Here is a 14,260-nt window from a genome sequence, read left to right as displayed (position 1 = left end):
GAGGCGTGTGGTTCTGCCAGCTCTCAGTGGGGTGAGTGGCCGAAGGATCCTTCTATTCCAGCCCCACAGAAGGTCTCTGCAGAGGCAGATGCCTTGCTCTCTGAAGCCCCCTCTGGCTACACTAGGAACTGTCTGCGACAGTGGCCATCCTGCAGAACAGGACTGGCTCCCCGTCAGCCTGTTCTCAGGTCTCTGGCTGGAGTCCTTGGTCTTCAGATACCCACGCTCTCTGCCCTTTCTTTTCCGTGTCAGCTGGTGCGAGTTGTGTGATGAAAGTGGTCTGCACGCCAGCCTGGGGTTCAGGATCCCAGGGGTCTGTTCCCAGCAATCCCACTTGATGGCCATGTGACGTTAACATCTCCAAACTTCCAACTGCTCAGCTCTGAAATGGAAGTGAGAATGGCACCAACCTCACAGAGTCATCGGGAGGGGACATGCGATGACACATATGGAAAAGACAACCATCCTGAATCATGTATGTCGTGTTTGCCAAATGCACGAATGCATTCATGAGTGTACACAGTCTAAAGTGACTACGACAGGCAGTGTGACCACGGCAGCTGGACCCAGAACCCCGAGGAACCAGATCTCCACTCCTGGGGTTTTGTTTCAGATCATACATTGAAAGTGCCCGTATTACCACATCTTAGCTACATCTTTCGTTGGATAAACTGTAGTGATGGATGTTTTTGAAAACCAAAAGAAGGGGCGCCTGGGTGGCTCAGTCGGTTGGGCCTCCGACTTCGGCTCAGGTCAGATCTCACGTTCATGGGTTCGAGCCCTGCGTCGGGCTCTGTGCTGACAGCTAGCTCAGAGCCTGGAGCCTGCTTCCTGTTCTGTGTCTCCTTCTCTCTCTGCCCCTCCCCCTCTCATGCTCTGTCTCTCTCTGTAACAAAAATAAATAAAACATTAAAAAAAAAAAAAAAGAAAAAGAAAGAAAACCAAAAGGACCGAGAAACACAGAATGACCTTCACTAACCAAAACAGCTCCTAACAAATGAACACTTGCATAGTGTGGTTACCTTACAAATGTGTAACCTATTGATTCTTGAAATCTCCCCACTGCACTCACTGGGGGAGGGGATTCAGGATTAAAGCATTGCTTTAGACAAGCAAACATATTGGAAGAAGCATTTGTTAGTTGCCATTTTTATTTTTCATAAATTGGCTGCTAACATAGAGAAAGAAGATACATCTTTCAGCAGAGTTTTGAACAAAAGGATATTTTTAAACAAAAGGATAGTAGCCAACTTAATTATACTCCTAAAACAACTGAAAAGGTTATGATTGATGGTATTTGCACAGTGTTTTGGAACAAAGGACCCTTTGACTCGGAAAGGATTTTTTTTTCCTGAACGTGATTCTATTTTTCCTTTTGTATGTCCATCATCCTTCAGTCTGTGTTTTCTAGTCTTTTTAATGGATCCAAACCCACAGTTAGAAATAACCTGCTGCCCCACTCCCGGGGGCTGGTGACTGGCACATCTTTGGACAATAAAAGCAAAGACACTGTAGCTAATCTAAAGAACAGTCCAAGAAAAGGGAGTGCGGGGACGCCAAGCCTGAGTGTGGCGATTTCCGAGCTCCTTTCTGACTAAACATACCAAGATGCCATGGCTTTGGTCCCCTGTGTTGGTCAGCCTCAGCGGTCATGTCTTGGCAACCGAAGTAGCCACTGCTGGCTGGAAACTGACCAGGACTGTTCAGTCTCATTTAGGAGCCCCTCAGATCACCTTCAGGCATGAAATGCTTCAGAAACCATCAGACGGCTGAGGTCGAAGCTGGATTCCCTGAAGCGCTTCCAAAGGCTTTGGCATATCTGTCTTTTGGAGGAGCTTAACTAAAGAGAGAACTTTTCAGGTCTGGTGTCTGGATGGCAGGTGCTCCCCGTGGGCACTGGAAGTCCCCTGAGGTTGGGGGGTAGGAAGGATGGGAAGAAAGAGGGATTTGGCTCTACTTGGCTCGCTGCTTATTCTTTCTCTTCTCCTTTAAACGGTTCTTGTTGTCACTCTCCATCTGAGATGGTAACTTCCCAACACCTGGAGCAGCAGACATTTCCCAGAGAGCGAGTGTCCAGTTGATTAACAGATGCCTCTGTATCCTTTAGGTCAGCGCTGTGCACTAGACCTTTCTTCAGCTCCACCTCGTGGAACTCCCTATTGTGCTGCTAGTTCACACTTGACATGTGGCTGCCGAGAACGAGGAGCTAACATTTTAACGTTTTCAATGTTACTGAATTTAAATAGCCACACATGGCTAACGCCTCCAGTATTTGACAGCATATCTCTGAATGAAGTCTATCATTTAGAAATGGCTTCCTCATCATGAAAGACCAAGTGTTGTTAGATTCCATTTTTTTAATATATTTTTTAAATGTTTATTTACTTTTGAGAGAGAGCACAAGCAGGGGAGGGACAGAGAGAGAGGGAGACACAGAATCCGAAGCAGGCTCCAGGCTCTGAGCTGTCAACACAGAGCCCTATGGAGGGCTTGAGCTCATGGACCACGAGATCATGACCTGAGCCCAAGTCAAACATTCGACCGACCGAGCCACCCAGGTGCCCCAAGATTCCATTAAAAAAATTTTTTTAATGTTTACTTATTTTTGAGGGAGAGACAGAGTGCAAGCAGGGGAGGGACAGAGAGAGAGGTAGGCACAGAATCTGAAGCAGGCTCCAGGCTCTGAGCTGTCAGCACAGAGACTGAAGTGGGGCTCAAACTCACAAACTGTGACCTGAGCCAAAGTTGGACGTTTAACTAACTGAGCCACCCAGGTGCCCCTGTTAGATTCCATTTATACGAAGTATGTAGAATAGGCAAATCTCTAGCAACAGCTTGCACGGTAGTGTTTGCCAAAGCGAGTGGTCAGGGCGGGCACGTAAAGAGAAGAGCCATGGTGAATGACTGCTAGTGGCTACAGAGATTCTTTTTGCTGTAATTTTTTTTAATGTTTATTTTTGAGGGATAGAGACAGAGCAGGAGCAGGGGAGGGACAGAAAGAGAGGGAGACACAAAATCTGAAGCAGGCTCCAGGCTCTGAGCTGTCAGCACAGAGCCCTATGCGTGACTTGAACCCACAAACCGTAAGTCATGACCTGAGCCAAAGTTGGATGCTTAACCAATCGAGCCACCCAGGCATCCCTGTAATAAAATGTTTTAAAATTAGATTGTGGTGATAGTGGCATAACTTCATGAATATACCAAAAAGTACGGAATCATACACTGTAAGTGGTGAATGTTATGGTAAGTGAGTTCTATCCTAGTGAAGTGGTTTTTAAAAGGTTTGCTTTCTTTTTTTAAAAATAACTTTTCTGGGCATCTGGGTGGCTCAGTCGGTTGAGTGTCCGGCTTCGGCTCAGGTCATGATCTCACAGTTTGTGGGTTCGAGCCCCGCATCGGGCTCCGTGTTGATGGCTAGCTCAGAGCCTGGAGCCTGTCTTCAGATTCTGTGTCTCCCTGTCTCTGACCCTTCCCTGCTTGCACTGCCTCTCTCTGTCTCTCAAAAATAAATTTAAAAACATTAAAATAAATTAAAAAAAATAACTTTCGAAGTTTATTTATTTTGAGAGTGAGAGTGAGTGGGGGAGGAACAGAGAGCAAACCCCAAGCAGACCCTGCACTGTCTGACATGGGGCTCGAACTCCCAGCCATGAGATTGTGACCTGAACTTATAAGGACCCAGGTCTGAACCAAACTGACTCTAATCATTAGACAATAGAAGGGCACACGTTGCCCAAGGCAGGAGGGACCACCCTTGTAACACCCAATCAGTAAAGGCCAGCTAACACCCTTAACGTTTCTAAGGGCAGGCCTAGAGATAGAAGCTACACTCTGCGTGAGGGTCCTGGGTCCTGGGCCCACTCTGTAATTGGTTAACACTCTAAATGTTGTGATTGGGTCCCACCAAAGGTAACGAATACTCTAGGCAATGTGAATGGTTAAACCTGCTGTCAATAATATTGTATGATAATGATTGGATCACTGTACCTGTGTCACAATTTCCTGTAACTCCCCCTTCCCAAGCCCATAAAGGCCCTACCCCGCCTTTGTTCAGGGCTCTCCGCCTGGATCCACTGCGCTGGTAAAGTCTGTGAGCCCGAGTTTGGGCCCGGGGAGCCTAAACCCATAAGAAAGCCCTTTGCTTTTGCATGCGTGACTCAGTCTCCCCGGCCGTCTCTGGTTTTGGGGACAATAATGAAAACTTAAGCATAACAAATTGAAACCAAGAGTTGGATGCTTAACCGACTGAGCCACCCAGGTGCCCCAAAGACAGTTTGCTTTCATGCTGCATCCAAGTAGATGTTCTGACCCTCGCTCTGTGGCTACCCAGTAGAGTGCATGGTTAAGTACCTACCCTGCCCGGGCCTGAGTTCCCCCCCTTGGTAAAATAGGGGTATTGCCTTTGCCTCAAGGGTAGCAAAGAAGAGAATTACTGGTCATCCTTTCCTTGCATCTTTATGACTTTAGTCCATTCCAGGTAGTATGGTCCTGGGGACAGGGAGTGCACCCCCTTTCTCTGGGAATCTGGTCCCAGAAACTGCCTAGTTCCAGGAGAGCGCCAGGCACTCAACAGAGCTTGGAGACAGTAGTATCCTGCCCTGCTCCCTGCTCTGTCGTCTGGAAGAGCCTTCCGTGCTGGTCTAGGAATGTTAAGTAACAACTAAGATATTCCTATGTTTTGCCTTTGGTACAGATAGAAACAGATTGTAACTTTAGTTTTCAATTGATCTCCTGGGCAGACATGGCTTTCCATGCCCTCAGCAAGCAAAGATTCCCAGGGGGCAAGGAGGAGGTTCCTGGTTGTGAAACAGCTCGCAGGTTTTCATGGTTTGTGGTTTGGGGAATTTCTGGGAAGCACAGAGCATGCTGGGGTGGGTCTTTTTCTTCTCCCACTTCTCATATGGGGTTTTGAATACAAAGGCCTGTCAAAGGGTCACAGATCAGTGACATTAGAGGAAGTAATTGTTACTGTTATCTTCCTCCTCCTCCTCATTGCCATCATAAAGCCTACAGTGTGTCAACAAGCAGATGTTACAAATGCCTGCTTTATTAGTAACTTTAGGGCCTGTTTATTTAATGTAGATCAGTCAGTGACCTGTAAACAGAAGGACTTGTAGCAATGTGGTGACAGTAATGGTACCTGCTGGTTATTAGGTTGGTTATTAGGTATCCCCATGTGTCTGGAGTTATCTTAGGTACTTTGCATGCCGGCCTCATTTAACCTCTCCCACTGGAGAGTGTCAGCAGTATCCTCCCCATTTTACTGATGCACAAACTGAGGCTCGGAGTTAAATTAAGTTGCTGACATCGTGCAGCTGATAAGGCTAGAGCTGAGATTTGAGCTAGGATCTGCATGATTCCATAGCTGGTATTTTGCTTTTAGCCATCCTACGATCATACAAGCTGGCTTCGACTAAATTCACTAATTGGTGAGCCCCCTTTTTGTGTCAGGTACCATACAAATTCCTGCAGATGCAGCAATGACTGAAACCAGCAAATGCCAGATGGGTGTTGAATTAACTACACAGAAGAGGAAAGAGTGTTCTAGAAAGAGGGAATAGCATGCTCCAAAACTAGGAAGAGCAGAGCATAATCAAGGAAATGAAAGTTACATGAGTGTGTCTGTCTGAGGCAGGCAAACTGACTTTCTCAATTCTACCCAGCAAATCAGGGCTAGACCGAGTTCTGTGAGGGCAAGGAGCTTGCGATCATGTTCAGTAAACTTGTTGAAAGATTGGATGGTAGCCAAAATGGGATTAGAACCCAGGTCCCCTGAATCTGTTTAGGGTTGTGCCCTGTCATGTCACTCACAGAACCCTTGGCAATTCCAAATTGGCCTTGGACAGTGGATGCTTATGGTGGTGTGATTTATAAGAAGTCCCTATAGTTGGCCTTCATCTCCATTTGTGGCACAGAGCTCCTAGAATTCTTGGAATTTCCTAAGTGATGAGCCAGATAAAGGTGTCTGTCTTTATGCTAATATCCTACCACACCCAAGGCTGGGGGCTGGTTGCCCAGGGGAGCCAGCCAAGTGACTAAAGGGTTGAAACTTTCAGTCCTACCCCCTGACCTCAGGCGAGGAAGGAGGGGCTAGAGATTGAATTCAGTCACCAGTGGCCAATGATTTCATCATCATGCCATAGTAATGAAGCCTCCATAAAAGCCCAAAAGGACCGGACTTGGGTAGCTTCTAGATTGGTGTACACTGTGGAGATGCAGGGACAGTGGTGTCCTAGAACCTCCATGTCCTTCCCCCTGCCTTTCCCTATGCATCTGCTCCATCTGGCTGTTCCTGAGTTATATCCTCTTATAATGGTCTAGTAATCTAGGAAGTAAAATGTTTCTCTGAGTTGTCAGAGCTGCCTTAGCAAATCAATCAAACCCTAGGAGGGGTTTGGGTACCTCCAATCTATAGCCAGTTGTTCAGAAGCACAGGCGTTAACTTGTGAGCCCCTACCCTTTGGGATCTGATGCTAGCCCTGGGTAGACAGTGTCAGAACTGAGTTGAAATGTAGGATACCCAGTTGTCGTAGAATTGCTAGGGAGTGTGGGGTACCACCTGCCCCTGCCCTCCCCTTCCCCGAATCCCTGTAATGACCTAGTGTGCCTACACAGGCCGGTCATGGCAGAAACCAATTTTCATGGCCTAGAGATAGAGCTGGGGAGAAACTTACAAAGTTGTGTCCAGGGGCTTTGCTGACTTCGTGGGCTTAGAGTAAAAAAGGATGGGACCTCAGATCCAGTGACAGGTTTATTTGGAGACACAGGGGACCTGGCAGAACTCTCAGTAATTTTCAGTGTCTGCTAGCAAAAGGCAGCCCTGCCTTTGTGAGCCCACACAGTAATTCTTACAGCCAGTGTGGCAGTTCTAACAGGCGAGATGAAGATGGCAGGGTTTAACTTGTTTGGGTGCTTACATTCTAATGTTTAAACAAAATGCCCATGTTTGGTAGTAATGCTTGAACTTTACCTCATTAAATAAAGATGAATGAACTATGAACAGCAAGATGGCGAGGGCCATTGTGATTGAAATTAAGAAAGTAGAAATGGACTTTTTTATCTGGACTCTAGGACATCTTCGCCTCTTCGCTTGTAGAAAAGAGGCACAAAAGTGATTCTCCTGCATTTTCAGTATCTCTTGAGAAAGAGAGCTTTGCTTTCAAACACCTGCAGCTTTGAGCAAATATTTATATTCTACTTAAACACACTTGGACTTCAATGTCTGTGCTGCTGTTTCCTAAAATGTTAAGTAAAGGAAACAGGAAAAAAAGGCATTTAAGGGTAATATTTGAGGATGCCTGACCCTCACCTACCGCACGGATCTTTGTGTTGGCGGCACCTGGCACGGAATAGACCTTCATTAAATGAATGAGTACATCTGCACGGTCCTCATCAAACACCCATCTGCACAAACGCCATCCCAGCAGTCAAACTGGAAATCCTCACCCTTGGGAACATGGCCCTGTGGGTATGTCTCTTTCTAACCCCTGAATAAGTTTCCCGGGGACCCAGACTATCTCTTATGTCTCCAGGTTCCCTACGCACCCTTCCAAAGAGCATCCCTTTGTTCAACATTTGCTTGCCCAGCATGTGTGCCTCTGCCCTGATTTCCATGAGCTGAAAACTTCCTGGCAACTGAGAGAGAACCTTGTTGAGGCTGACACATCCGGTGCACAGTTTTCCTAAAGGCAGGGACAGGGTGTGTAATCGGAGCTGTCCAAGGGAATCCATGCATTCCTGGCTATTTTAAGACTCTCCTTCTAAACTGATATCCTTCAGGTTTGTTTGGTTTAACTCCTGCTCTGGAAGCTGGCTTGTTCTCTGCGCATCAGAGTGGTCATGAAAGGGGTCCTCCAGGACGCAGGCCGGACAGATGCAGAATAGCTGGCATTTTTCTTTCCTTTACTCTGTATTGACAGCAGGTTTGAATCACCCTGCCCTGTTTTCTGTAACATAACCAGACCAGAAATCATTTGAAAAACATTTCAGATGCCTAATGTGATCTTTTCAGTAAGAGAGAGACATTGCCTGGTACATTCAGGGTTTGGAGATTTATTAAGAACATGCAAGGACCTCCCTTTCCTGCCCCTCCCGGTTCCTGCTGGTCAGCATGGGGGGATGGGAATCCTTTCACACTTAGGAATATCCCATCAACCCGCTCCTTCCACCCACTGGAAATTCGTGGAGAAGTCTGCCCACTCCTCACTTTGCTGCTGGCCACCTCTGCTGGGCCTTCTCTGCCTTTCAGCTGGGTCTCTTGCTGGTTTTCTTAAGCTCACCCAGATCTGACACAGCTCTTGCCCTTCGTACAGAGGGAGTCAGGTGTTCTCTCCTGGATGCAATCACCCACTTAGTCAAATGACATTTATCCTGTATCAGGGCCTGGAGAGGCAAAAAGATGAAACAGAGCCCCTGGCTTTCAGGAATTAATATTCTGAAGCAAGGCTTAGCAAATTTTCCCTTATATGACCAAATGGTAATTATTTTGGGTTTTGTGGGCCATGGAGTCTCTGTTGCAGTTACTCAGTTCTGCCACTATAGTGAGAAAGCAGCTATAGACAACATGGAAATGAATGAGCATGGCTGTGTCCCAATAAAACTTTATTTACAAAAGTGAATGGTGGGCCAGATTTGGCCTTCAGGCCCTCCTCTGCTAGAGGAAGAGTCCTTAAAATGAGCTCAGTCTGTACCAGGCTAGCAGTAAGCACAAAGAGCTAAGACCTCTGGAAGACAGAGGATGAAGAGATGAGAAGAGGCTGAGTTAGGCTGTGACCCTCACTGGGGGAAGAGCTTAGGGAAATGTCAGTGCTGTGCAAGGCAGAGGTGAGCTAACTAAGGCCAAAAGAGAGCTGCAGGGCTGGCCCCTGATGCAGAGACTGGTGTAGCCAGGAGATCCGCTGTCCTGGAGCAGCACCAACCGGGTCGGATCCTCACAAGACCTTCCTGCTCTTGGGAGATCTGACTCAGTTGTCTGGATCCCCCACCTCAGGGTTTCCACCTTCCTGCAGCTCTCTGAGAAGGTTGTACCCAGTCCACCCCACCAGTCTGCACGCAGAAGCCTGCTTCCTTGCTGGCTTCCAAGACACATCCAATCTGCAAGCATTTCCTAATGTTTAGTAACTTTGGTGGCAGTTCATTGTGATGTCACAGGGAGGCAAATGGCTTGCTCGTCCCACCCACTTTTTACCTCTTTTCTCACTCTTTTTTTAAATACTGTTCTTAATGTTTACTTACTTTTTAGAGAGAGGGAGTGTGAGTGGGGTAGGGACAGAGGGAGAGTGGGACAGAGGATCCAAAGTGGACTCTGTGCCAACTGGGGCTTGAACTCACAAACCATGAGATCATGACCTGAGCCAAAGTCCCAGGTGCCCCTCTTCTCTCTCTTTTGGATATAACCAATTTGTTCTTTGTTTTCTGCAAGATAGGTGCTCAGGTTCCCCTCGGACTTGACCTTCTGGCCCAAGTGGCTTATCAAGGAATTGTCCTACTGCAGACAGCTTTCCCATCCAAAAGAAACTCTGGTGCCCTCATTACCCTAATGAACAGTGCCTTCCAGAAACATTCCGCCACCCCCTTCTCAGTCCACAAACCCACCCTCCTCCGCAGCTTTGGTCCTGCAGGCCTATTAATTTTGACAGAGGAGCACAAGGCTGAAGCAGCAAGCCATAGCCTCCATGGGACAGATCTCAGCTTGAACCTCACCTTTGCAGTTTCCTGCTGTGTGGTATCAGGCTGGTTACTCAACCTCCCTGAGCCTAAGTGTACAGTTCTGTAAAATAGACTTGGTACCTTCCTCAGGGGTGTCGGCGAAGATTCAGGAAAAGAACCTGGCTGCCGTGTTCACTCCTGGTTGATGGGAGGCTAATGCTGGCTATTTTTCCCTGCCTTCATTTCCCCCTCTATGTCCCAAATTGGGAGTACCAAATTGCTTGTGGGTCTCTGTCACTCATTTACTCTTTCGTTATTGTGATACATGTCTCTTGATAGAGGAGGTTCAGGCCTTTGCATCTACTCATGGCATCTGGATTGACAGCTGGGAGGCACTAGATCAGTACTCCATTTGATAGTATTTGAAACCATCAACTTTGCTTTTGGCTTGTCGGCCACATTTGGGGAAGAATGAAAGAGTCAAGTGTGCTGGCCTGTTTTTCCCAGCCCAAACTAGGAGGGGACTTGCAAGGGATCCTTCATTGTGGAAATAAATTCGGTATGTGCACTGAATGAAGAATATGCACATGCGTGGTGAGCAGGGAAGAAGAACGTTCGGAGAAGTTCTGTGTCCCATTTTGCATTATGCCTGGTTATGTCCCTACAATTCCTGGTTATTATTAGTATCACAAGTGCATTTCGCTGGCCAGATATTACCCTGGTCAGGTGGAGAATCTGTGTATATAAATTGTTTTGTGCGTTTGATTTTAATCACTAGGTTTGGGCACCAGACATTTCATTTCCTTTTAATACTCTGTAAAGAGTCAAGTTCTGAAAGCTCTAGGCAGAGGTGGGAAAGTATGGCTGGAATGACTTCTTTGATTCCCTCCATCCACCTTGCTCTCCGACTGGGTTGGGTGACTCCCTTTGTTACCTACAGTTCCTAAAACATTCTGGGCACCTGGAAAAGTACCTGGAACTGAAGTGTCAAAAATATTGGAGGGATGGGATGGGATAGGATGGAGGGAGGGGCAAACACTAAATGCGTGGTGGTTTTAGGGTTCCAAGGACAAACATTGCCAAATAACTTTGACTCCCAGTCATGTACCCTGGTTACTGTACCTACAGAATTTATGATCAAAGATGACAAAATCCCTAAGAACATCATGTAATCAGCTTTGGCATGTGGGAGCGCCTGGATGGCTCAGTTGGTTAAGTGTCTGGCTTCAGCTCAGCTCATGATCTCACGGTTCATGGACTCAAGCCCCACATCAGCCTCTGTGCTGACAGCTCAGAGCCTGGAGCCTGCTTCAGATCCTGTGTCTCCTTCTCTCTCTGCCCCTCCCCTGCTTGTGCGTGCTTGTGCTCTCTCTCTCTCAAAAATAAACATTAGAAAAATTAATAAACCTTAGCATGTATAAGTGTGCATTAAAACCCTCAAGCTGGTCTGAGCAGCCTGGTTTCCACATTACATCTCCTCTCCCTGCACACGGCTTAGAAGCTTCTTGAATTCCCTTTCACCATCATTCATGGGAAGAGCCCTGAGTCTTACAGAAACGGAGCAGATGTTTCCAGGAGCGTCTGAGTCATCTGGCCAGACACTGAGAGCTGTGTGTTCACGGGGCTGCCTCCAGCAAGCCTGGCAAGGTGGACGAGGCCCGCGGGCCCACGCCTGCCTCCCACCGGGGCCGTGGTTTGGAGAGGAACGAGGAGGAGCTCGCCTCCAGCCTGTGGTCAGCCTGGGTGGGGCCCTAGGGAGCTGCTTGCAAAAGGTGGGAGCTCTAGAATGCACGGGGGGCCTCCAGAAGGCAGATGGTGCTCGTGGGGGGGTCCCCCGGCCCACTCTGCCTGGGGAAGGCAGCTCTTCCGCCAGTGTGTGGGTACAGCTACTATACCTCACTCTGAGGAAGCCCGGTAGTAGGGGAGGAAGACACATCTATGTGCAGAGCTTTTTTGCAGGATGCTTTTCCATCATCACTCCTTTGCTCCTCGTGGCAAAGAAGGCTAGCTGTGGCCACTGTCCTTGTGTAGTGGGGTCTGTGGATTAAGAACACGGACTTTAGTGCTGAAATTCTTGCTCTGCCATTTCCTAGCTGTCATAACATCTCTGAGCGGCAGTAAACCCACTTCATAAGATGCTTGTATGTGAACTAATGAAATCATCCAGTGGATCTGTTAAATGGAATTACTTCAATCACTTAGTACCATCCCTGGCGCATGGGCGGCACTCAGCAGATGGTAGTTATTGGTGTTGGTTTTATTTTTACTTACGAATACACACCAAAGCTCAGCTAGACTAAGCAACTAACTCCCGGTTACCAAGCTATTAAATTGGACTTGAACCCATGTACAAAGTCCTAAAGGTAGGACTCTACACACAAAGCAAAATAAGACCTTTACCTTGGCATTCTTTCTACCTGGTCACGTTTATCCTGCTTCTCAAAGATGTCTTAGACTCACAGAAGAGTTACTAGGATTCGTCGGAATGTGCGCTCTACTTAGAAAAATTTAATCTACCCCCAACTTGTCACAGCCAGGGCTGTTATATAAAACAAAACAGACACCTGGAGGAAATTGCTTCCTGATTTAGGTGAGTAAAGCCAGTGAGCAGTCTCCAGGGGCATTTTCTACCTCCGCATATTTCATTTTTTTTTCCAGAAGAAAAATTCTGTCTTTTCATTAAGAAGACAACCGTCAGGCAAAAAGGCTCAGAAGTCTGTGTGGACCAGTGACATCCACGAAGCCCTGAAATTATTTGATCTATCTGATACCAAGTGTCTGCATACTTGGCAGAATCACAATGAATGACTGCTTTTTTCCTTCTGTTCCTGCACATTTGGCATAATACAATCGTAGATAGTGAATAATGGTCCAATTCAGCTCTCGGTTTCTGCATTGATTCCCCCAGAGAAATACAATAAGCCATTTCTTTGGTTGGCTTCTGATTTTGATTGGCAGAAAAAATAACAGCAGAAAGATTACATTTTGCTTGCATCCTAAATTTTGGAGAACAAAAACCATACTCAAATTATTGCTCAGTTGTTTGACGTTCCGATTTTTAAAAAGAACTTCCTGGAGGGAAAAGTTCTCCTTTTTTCCTTGGGGAAGAAGTTGTAGGTCAGAGAACTTTGCTGTAGGATCTCTGCAAGCTGTTGACAGAGATTTGATGAAAATACAGTATCTTGTACTGAGAAAGGAGCGTGTACTTTGAAAGTTTACTGTCTCTTCTTGGGGTCAGGGGTTGTGGGGAGCGGTCACGAGGTGTGCAGCTGAAGTGAAGCTCCTGTGAGATAAATGAGCCTGGCAGTAATCCATTTGATCTTGGGTGACCTACAAAAACTGTGTGCCTCAGTTTCCTCGTTGGTAAAATGGAATCATTATTACCTACCTCACTGGATTTATCCTGCAAATGACAAAATAAAGAAGTCAGTATAGGGGCGCCTGGGTGGCTAAGTTGGTTAAGCAGCCAGCTTTGGCTCAGGTCACCATCTCACCGTTCGTGGGTTCGAGCCCCACATCAGGCTTTGTGCTGACAGCTCAGAGCCTAGAGCCTGCTTCGGATTCTGTGTCTCCCCCTCTCTCTGACCCTTCCCTATTCATGCTCTGTTTCTCTCTGTCTCAATTATAAAAATTTAAAAAAAAGCCATAAAAAGAAAGAAGTCAGTATAATAAAAACGCTTTCTGGCATAGTATCTGGCACGAAGTGTAAGTAAGCCCCGTAAATGTTGGCTGTTATTAATATATGATTATTAATGTGGGGGGTTATCCATGGAAACCGTTTCACAAATAGAATCTCACATGTAAAGAGAGCTACTCTGGTCGAAGTGGAGCAGAGAATATATGAAAGCAAGTTGGCTCCACTCCCCTTTTCCGCAGCTGCTATCGGCATTCCGTGCGCCCCCCGACCCCGCCTGCCCCCTACGCTGCTCCATGGACCCCAGGGCCTGCCCCCTCCGTGCTATAAAGGGTTCTTGGCTATTTACAGGAGCACACACTGAGCAGACCTGAGTCCTGGGCCTGCCCTGACAGGTGTAGTTTTAACCCCCTTTTTGCTACTGTTCAGTGTTAGTGGGCACAAGAGTCAAAGGCAAAAACCAGCCACCTTAGTAAGAAGAGTTCTTCCAATTTTGCCTTCTTCCAAGTCCTCTTTCCTCCAAGTTGAATGTCTCCGTCCTTTCTGGCCACTCTTGGTTGAGAGTGGTTTAAGGCCATCCTCAGATTCTACCCCTTATCCTGGGAACACTTCGGTTTTTCTGTGTGCGGTAGTCGCATTCACATTCTTCAGTACCTGGTTTTTCAAGTTCAGTGTGGATGACAGTCACCTGAGGAGCCAGTTAGAACTCCAGCTCCCTGGGTCCATCCCCAGAGAGTCTGAGTGGCTAGGTGTGGGAGCAGGGCCGGCAAAGCTGTTTTACTGAACAAGCTTCAGAGCCTGAAACCTAGTAGCAATTACCATAACTGCCATTCGCTGACTGCGAGACCTTGGGGATGTCATTACCTTCCCGGAGCTCTGTTCCTTCCCTTTCTGGGAAATGAAGGACTTAACAGATCTCTAGGGAGCCTTTTCAGGCCCTAAAGTCTGAAGATTGTGCACCGTCCTAGCTCTAGTCTG

At 47.1% G+C, this 14,260-nt stretch overlaps 1 protein-coding gene across 2 annotated transcripts in view; it reads left to right on the top strand.

Annotated features, from left to right (window-relative positions):
* Nucleotides 1-14,260, top strand: part of NAV2 (neuron navigator 2) — a 373,160-nt gene that overhangs the window by 185,889 nt on the left and 173,011 nt on the right. The window lies entirely within an intron of this gene.

The sequence above is a fragment of the Suricata suricatta genome, chromosome 11 (assembly GCF_006229205.1).
Source record: "Suricata suricatta isolate VVHF042 chromosome 11, meerkat_22Aug2017_6uvM2_HiC, whole genome shotgun sequence".
Taxonomy (NCBI): domain Eukaryota; kingdom Metazoa; phylum Chordata; class Mammalia; order Carnivora; family Herpestidae; genus Suricata; species Suricata suricatta.
This window is presented reverse-complemented; position numbering and strand designations above follow the sequence as displayed.